The sequence below is a fragment of the Schistocerca gregaria genome, unplaced genomic scaffold (genome assembly GCF_023897955.1).
Source record: "Schistocerca gregaria isolate iqSchGreg1 unplaced genomic scaffold, iqSchGreg1.2 ptg000846l, whole genome shotgun sequence".
NCBI classification, from domain to species: Eukaryota; Metazoa; Arthropoda; class Insecta; order Orthoptera; family Acrididae; genus Schistocerca; species Schistocerca gregaria.
Genome location: NW_026062210.1, coordinates 210,001 through 217,500, shown reverse-complemented (window position 1 = coordinate 217,500; position 7,500 = coordinate 210,001). Strand labels below are relative to the sequence as shown.

At 54.6% G+C, this 7,500-nt stretch overlaps 3 non-coding genes across 3 annotated transcripts in view; all 3 read left to right on the top strand.

The window, feature by feature from the left end:
* Positions 1–3,563: 3,563 nt before the first annotated feature.
* On the top strand, positions 3,564–5,456 carry LOC126322925 (small subunit ribosomal RNA). The gene has a single exon (XR_007559323.1). It is a non-coding gene; the product is annotated as a small subunit ribosomal RNA (ribosomal RNA).
* A 368-nt stretch (positions 5,457–5,824) lies between these two features.
* LOC126322909 (5.8S ribosomal RNA) lies at positions 5,825–5,979 on the top strand. The gene has a single exon (XR_007559308.1). It is a non-coding gene; the product is annotated as a 5.8S ribosomal RNA (ribosomal RNA).
* A 188-nt stretch (positions 5,980–6,167) lies between these two features.
* Positions 6,168–7,500, top strand: part of LOC126322880 (large subunit ribosomal RNA) — a 4,222-nt gene continuing 2,889 nt past the window's right edge. Inside the window, exon 1 of the ribosomal RNA XR_007559286.1 lies at positions 6,168–7,500. This exon is cut by the window's right edge and continues 2,889 nt beyond it. This is a non-coding gene — a ribosomal RNA (large subunit ribosomal RNA).

The window sequence follows — 7,500 nt, the reverse complement described above, 5'->3', positions numbered from 1 at the left end:
CAACGCTGGGCACAGTCGATACTCGCCGTGTGGTGGAAGGTAAACATTATGCGGTACATCAGTACTTTCCTAATAGTTCGGTCGTCTCACGGCACTGCTTAGTAAATGATGCAAGGCCACATATAGATGATTTATGCGAATGTCCCTATACGTGCTGTAAGACTGGGCACACAACGTGAATCGCACGTCAGCCAGACACTCGAACATGCACTACTCTCGGCCTGCAACGGAGACACACAATACGTAAACATCTGGAATGCGACAATGTCGAGTGCACCCTCTCTGCCACATTGCACCGTCGACACTATGATAACCAGACCAGTAGGTCCACCTATAAAAGCACAATACCACACTCCTCCGACAACTACCATTGCTCAGATAAACCAACACCACCAACACACATCCTACACAGAGGGGCACCAAATATCACCACCCGCCCTCGTGTTATACCACATGAAAAATTGCAGAAGTGAGAGACACAGACCCGCCAGCCTCTTGCTACAAGCATCGAACCGACGTGACGTATCTGACGGTGACTCAGGCATCCGCGTACTGCCACCACTATCCACCCCCCCCCCTCTCTGCCCCCTTCCCACACAATACCAAATTTAACCAACTTTATCGCTTAACCTAACTGTGGTTTTACCAGATTATCGCTTAACCTAACTGTGGTTTTACCAGATTATCGCTTAACCTAACTGTGGCTGTACCAGATTATCGCTTAACCTAACTGTGGCTGTACCAGATTATCGCTTAACCTAACTGTGGCTGTACCAGATTATCGCTTAACCTAACTGTGGCTGTACCAGATTATCGCTTAACCTAACTGTGGCTGTACCAGATTATCGCTTAACCTAACTGTGGCTGTACCAGATTATCGCTTAACCTAACTGTGGCTGTACCAGATTATCGCTTAACCTAACTGTGGTTGTACCAGATTATCCCTTAACCTAACTCAATTTGTCCCTTAACCTAACTCAATTTGTCCCTTAACCTAACTCAATTTGTCCCTTAACCTAACTCAATTTGTACCTTAACCTAACTCAATTTGTCCCTTAACCTAACTCAATTTGTCCCTTAACCTAACTCAATTTGTCCCTTAACCTAACTCAATTTGTCCCTTAACCTAACTCAATTTGTCCCTTAACCTAACTCAATTTGTCCCTTAACCTAACTCAATTTGTCCCTTAACCTAACTCAATTTGTCCCTTAACCTAACTCAATTTGTCCCTTAACCTAACTCAATTTGTCCCTTAACCTAACCCACGTTGTCCCTTAACCTAACTCAATTTGTCCCTTAACCTAACTCAATTTGTCCCTTAACCTAACTCAATTTGTCCCTTAACCTAACTCAATTTGTCCCTTAACCTAACTCAATTTGTCCCTTAACCTAACTCAATTTGTCCCTTAACCTAACTCAATTTGTCCCTTAACCTAACCCACGTTGTCCCTTAACCTAACCCACGTTGTCCCTTAACCTAACCCACGTTGTCCCTTAACCTAACCCACGTTGTCCCTTAACCTAACCCACGTTGTCCCTTAACCTAACCCACGTTGTCCCTTAACCTAACCCACGTTGTCCCTTAACCTAACCCACGTTGTCCCTTAACCTAACCCACGTTGTCCCTTAACCTAACCCACGTTGTCCCTTAACCTAACCCACGTTGTCCCTTAACCTAACCCACGTTGTCCCTTAACCTAACCCACGTTGTCCCTTAACCTAACCCACGTTGTCCCTTAACCTAACCCACGTTGTCCCTTTGCCTAACATAGTTCACTGCTCGGAATCTCTGGTGTCGTTGTTATCCTCATGTAGATGTCTTGCGAGTGTTGCTTACTTTCCACATATTCCCGCTATCCACTGTCAATTGTACTGCAATAGGACTATATCGCCCCCCCCCCCCCTCTGCCCCTCTCTTTGTGTCTCCGTCCTCTCAAGCTGGTCGGTCTGGCGTTTGAGTGTTAAATGAGCCTCGCAGCTGTTCAGTTGCGTTCAGATGTCGACGCCCTCAGTGTACGTCGTGGTATGGTCTGTGTCCATTGTCCGCTGATGTCGTACGCGTAACCCACACGCTGTACCGATCATCGGTAGTTACGTACAGAGTGAAGTAGTGTGATACGTGTGACCGTACGCTGGCTGTGCCCAACGGTGTCGAATCTCAATTTCCATATGTTGTGCTCGATGCTACTTGTCTCGTCTCCCAATAACAGCTAGGTTGCACTGTGGTACGCCGTAGAGGCGTGTGGGAGGAACGTACGAACGCATTGTATGTCACCCTGGGTCGCTGGGGGTGGTGGTGCGGTGAGTCAGGTCAGGTCAGCGTGAGCCGTGTGATGTAGTGACGCGTGTATTCTGACTTTGTCGTATTGCCTCACACAAAGTGCTACCCTGGTGGACCGCGTTCCATATCTGGGACATGCCGCAGATGCCGGTTGACAGTGGATCGCGGAAGGGACATCGCATACGTGCGCGGGCCACCTTCCACGTGTTCTCTTCTGCACATGTCGCAGTGTGTATGTGGTCTGATGTAGCGTGTCGTGACACATGACATCCTGGCATGCAAGAATTGTTGAATTCGCAAATGTAGGTGGACATCTACGTTTACTGCCCAAGATACGCAAATGAACTGGAAATCCGTTGTTGAGCGGTTGTTCACGCTGGAGGTGAATCTGTGATGGCGACGATCGGTACAGCTATTAACCGGTTGTTTCAGCGGTACCCGCCACATCCACACACGTGACTAGGCCCATGTGGGTATGAAGCGATACGCGGCGGTGGCTTGGTGGGACTGTTCCCGGCCGGTGAAGGGGGGCCGCCCGGCGTGTTGGCCGCGCGCTGCGTGGGCGCACGCGCAACAGGCGGCTGGTGGGGGGCGCCGAGTGGCAGGAGCGCCAGCCGACGGGCTCGGCAGGCGGCGCAGCTACGCTGCGGCGCACCCTGCACGCGGCGCCTGGCGGCCAAAGTTGGTTCAGCCGAGCCCGGTGCGAAGCGCGGTGGACATCTGCAGTGTGCTGGTCTGATTGAGGACTGTGTGCGTTGAGGATGCGCCGCCGCCTGGCACTCGGCGCCGCGACGCCGTCTGCTGCTCGGTCGCCCCAGCGGTTCTCGCAGGTGGTTTGTATCGCAGTTGTGCGGACGTGTTGGCGCGTGCGCTGTGCTGGGAGAGTTCGCTTCTGCACCCAAGTGGGGCTTTGCCCTTGTGTGGCTCTGGCGTTGGAGCTGCCGGTCACCATAGGTGGCGCGTGTTGTCTCCCGCCGGCAATGCCACGACAGCACGCTCCCGGGCCTCTGTCGGCAGCGGCAAGCTCAGTTGGGAGCAAGGGTGTTCGCACTAAAACCGTCTACTCGCCTAACTCCGGGCGATTGCGCCTCTCTCGAAACCGACCAAGTACCTAGGACGGCGCTGCGCGCCGCCGGGACCTGAGAGGGTTTCGAGGTGTATCGTGCAGGGGAGCTCGGCCTCCTCCTGTTTGCAGAATAATTGAGCGGACGCTTGCGTGTTCGCGCGGGCCCCCGGGACACACTCCCGGGCGGCCGGCTGCTCAGCTCTAGTTGACGCAGCTCCCTGGTTGATCCTGCCAGTAGTCATATGCTTGTCTCAAAGATTAAGCCATGCATGTCTCAGTACAAGCCGCATTAAGGTGAAACCGCGAATGGCTCATTAAATCAGTTATGGTTCCTTAGATCGTACCCACGTTACTTGGATAACTGTGGTAATTCTAGAGCTAATACATGCAAACAGAGTCCCGACCAGAGATGGAAGGGACGCTTTTATTAGATCAAAACCAATCGGATTGGCTTGTCTGGTCCGTTTGCCTTGGTGACTCTGAATAACTTTGGGCTGATCGCACGGTCCTCGTACCGGCGACGCATCTTTCAAATGTCTGCCTTATCAACTGTCGATGGTAGGTTCTGCGCCTACCATGGTTGTAACGGGTAACGGGGAATCAGGGTTCGATTCCGGAGAGGGAGCCTGAGAAACGGCTACCACATCCAAGGAAGGCAGCAGGCGCGCAAATTACCCACTCCCGGCACGGGGAGGTAGTGACGAAAAATAACGATACGGGACTCATCCGAGGCCCCGTAATCGGAATGAGTACACTTTAAATCCTTTAACGAGTATCTATTGGAGGGCAAGTCTGGTGCCAGCAGCCGCGGTAATTCCAGCTCCAATAGCGTATATTAAAGTTGTTGCGGTTAAAAAGCTCGTAGTTGGATTTGTGTCCCACGCTGTTGGTTCACCGCCCGTCGGTGTTTAACTGGCATGTATCGTGGGACGTCCTGCCGGTGGGGCGAGCCGAAGGGGTGCTTTCGCGTCCCGAGGCGGACCCCGTTTAAATCCTACCAGGGTGCTCTTTGTTGAGTGTCTCGGTGGGCCGGCACGTTTACTTTGAACAAATTAGAGTGCTTAAAGCAGGCAAGCCCGCCTGAATACTGTGTGCATGGAATAATGGAATAGGACCTCGGTTCTATTTTGTTGGTTTTCGGAACCCGAGGTAATGATTAATAGGGACAGGCGGGGGCATTCGTATTGCGACGTTAGAGGTGAAATTCTTGGATCGTCGCAAGACGAACAGAAGCGAAAGCATTTGCCAAGTATGTTTTCATTAATCAAGAACGAAAGTTAGAGGTTCGAAGGCGATCAGATACCGCCCTAGTTCTAACCATAAACGATGCCAGCCAGCGATCCGCCGCAGTTCCTCCGATGACTCGGCGGGCAGCCTCCGGGAAACCAAAGCTTTTGGGTTCCGGGGGAAGTATGGTTGCAAAGCTGAAACTTAAAGGAATTGACGGAAGGGCACCACCAGGAGTGGAGCCTGCGGCTTAATTTGACTCAACACGGGAAACCTCACCAGGCCCGGACACCGGAAGGATTGACAGATTGATAGCTCTTTCTTGATTCGGTGGGTGGTGGTGCATGGCCGTTCTTAGTTGGTGGAGCGATTTGTCTGGTTAATTCCGATAACGAACGAGACTCTAGCCTGCTAACTAGTCGCGTGACATCCTTCGTGCTGTCAGCGATTACTTTTCTTCTTAGAGGGACAGGCGGCTTCTAGCCGCACGAGATTGAGCAATAACAGGTCTGTGATGCCCTTAGATGTTCTGGGCCGCACGCGCGCTACACTGAAGGAATCAGCGTGTCTTCCTAGGCCGAAAGGTCGGGGTAACCCGCTGAACCTCCTTCGTGCTAGGGATTGGGGCTTGCAATTGTTCCCCATGAACGAGGAATTCCCAGTAAGCGCGAGTCATAAGCTCGCGTTGATTACGTCCCTGCCCTTTGTACACACCGCCCGTCGCTACTACCGATTGAATGATTTAGTGAGGTCTTCGGACTGGTACGCGGCATCGACTCTGTCGTTGCCGATGCTACCGGAAAGATGACCAAACTTGATCATTTAGAGGAAGTAAAAGTCGTAACAAGGTTTCCGTAGGTGAACCTGCGGAAGGATCATTACCGACTAGACTGCATGTCTTTCGATGTGCGTGTCGTGTCGTGTCGCGCAACACGCTACCTGTACGGCAGTGGCCGTGCGCCGCGTGCGGAACCACGCGTGCCTCTCAAAACTAGCGGAAGTGTTGTTGTTGTGTGGTACGAGCGCTGAAGCTCTGGAGCGGCTGGCCTGCGGTACCTGGCGCCTGGCGCCGGTTTTGAATGACGTTCGCCCGAGTGCCTGTCCGCTCCGGTGTGGAGCCGTACGACGCCCATCGGCTGTGAGGCCGTTGGACACAAAAAAAAATAGTGGAACAGGGGCCGTCAGACGCCTCAGTCCCGCAAATGCTACTGTCTTGAAAGAGACAGTGGGAGACTGAAAAGGAAAAGATCACCCAGGACGGTGGATCACTCGGCTCGTGGGTCGATGAAGAACGCAGCAAATTGCGCGTCGACATGTGAACTGCAGGACACATGAACATCGACGTTTCGAACGCACATTGCGGTCCATGGATTCCGTTCCCGGGCCACGTCTGGCTGAGGGTCGGCTACGTATACTGAAGCGCGCGGCGTTTGTCCCGCTTCGGAGACGTGGGAGTGTCGTGGTCGCCTGTGTGGCCGGCCGCGTCTCCTTAAACGTGCGATGCGCGCCCGTCGCCTGGCGGTTCGCATACCGGTACTTTCTCGGTAGCGTGCACAGCCGGCTGGCGGTGTGGCGTGCGACACCTCGTACAACGACCTCAGAGCAGGCGAGACTACCCGCTGAATTTAAGCATATTACTAAGCGGAGGAAAAGAAACTAACAAGGATTCCCCCAGTAGCGGCGAGCGAACAGGGAAGAGTCCAGCACCGAACCCCGCAGGCTGCCGCCTGTCGTGGCATGTGGTGTTTGGGAGGGTCCACTACCCCGACGCCTCGCGCCGAGCCCAAGTCCAACTTGAATGAGGCCACGGCCCGTAGAGGGTGCCAGGCCCGTAGCGGCCGGTGCGAGCGTCGGCGGGACCTCTCCTTCGAGTCGGGTTGCTTGAGAGTGCAGCTCCAAGTGGGTGGTAAACTCCATCTGAGACTAAATATGACCACGAGACCGATAGCGAACAAGTACCGTGAGGGAAAGTTGAAAAGAACTTTGAAGAGAGAGTTCAAAAGTACGTGAAACCGTTCTGGGGTAAACGTGAGAAGTCCGAAAGGTCGAACGGGTGAGATTCACGCCCATCCGGCCACTGGCCCCCGCCCTCGGCAGATGGGGCCGGCCGCCCGCGCGGAGCAATCCGCGGCGGGGTCGTGTCCGGTTGCCTTTCCACTCGCCGCGGGGTGGGGCCGTTCCGGTGTGCGGTGGGCCGCACTTCTCCCCTAGTAGGACGTCGCGACCCGCTGGGTGCCGGCCTACGGCCCGGGTGCGCAGCCTGTCCTTCCGCGGGCCTCGGTTCGCGTCTGTTGGGCAGAGCCCCGGTGTCCTGGCTGGCTGCTCGGCGGTATATCTGGAGGAGTCGATTCGCCCCTTTGGGCGCTCGGGCTCCCGGCAAGCGCGCGCGGTTCTTCCCGGATGACGGACCTACCTGGCCCGGCCCCGGACCCGCGCCGCTGTTGGCTCGGGATGCTCTCGGGCGGAATAATCGCTCCCGTCAGCGGCGCTTCAGCTTTGGACAATTTCACGACCCGTCTTGAAACACGGACCAAGGAGTCTAACATGTGCGCGAGTCATTGGGCTGTACGAAACCTAAAGGCGTAATGAAAGTGAAGGTCTCGCCTTGCGCGGGCCGAGGGAGGATGGGGCTTCCCCGCCCTTCACGGGGCGGCGGCCTCCGCACTCCCGGGGCGTCTCGTCCTCATTGCGAGGTGAGGCGCACCTAGAGCGTACACGTTGGGACCCGAAAGATGGTGAACTATGCCTGGCCAGGACGAAGTCAGGGGAAACCCTGATGGAGGTCCGTAGCGATTCTGACGTGCAAATCGATCGTCGGAGCTGGGTATAGGGGCGAAAGACTAATCGAACCATCTAGTAGCTGGTTCCCTCCGAAGTTTCCCTCAGGATAGCTGGTGCTCGTACGAGTCTCATCCGGTAAAGCGA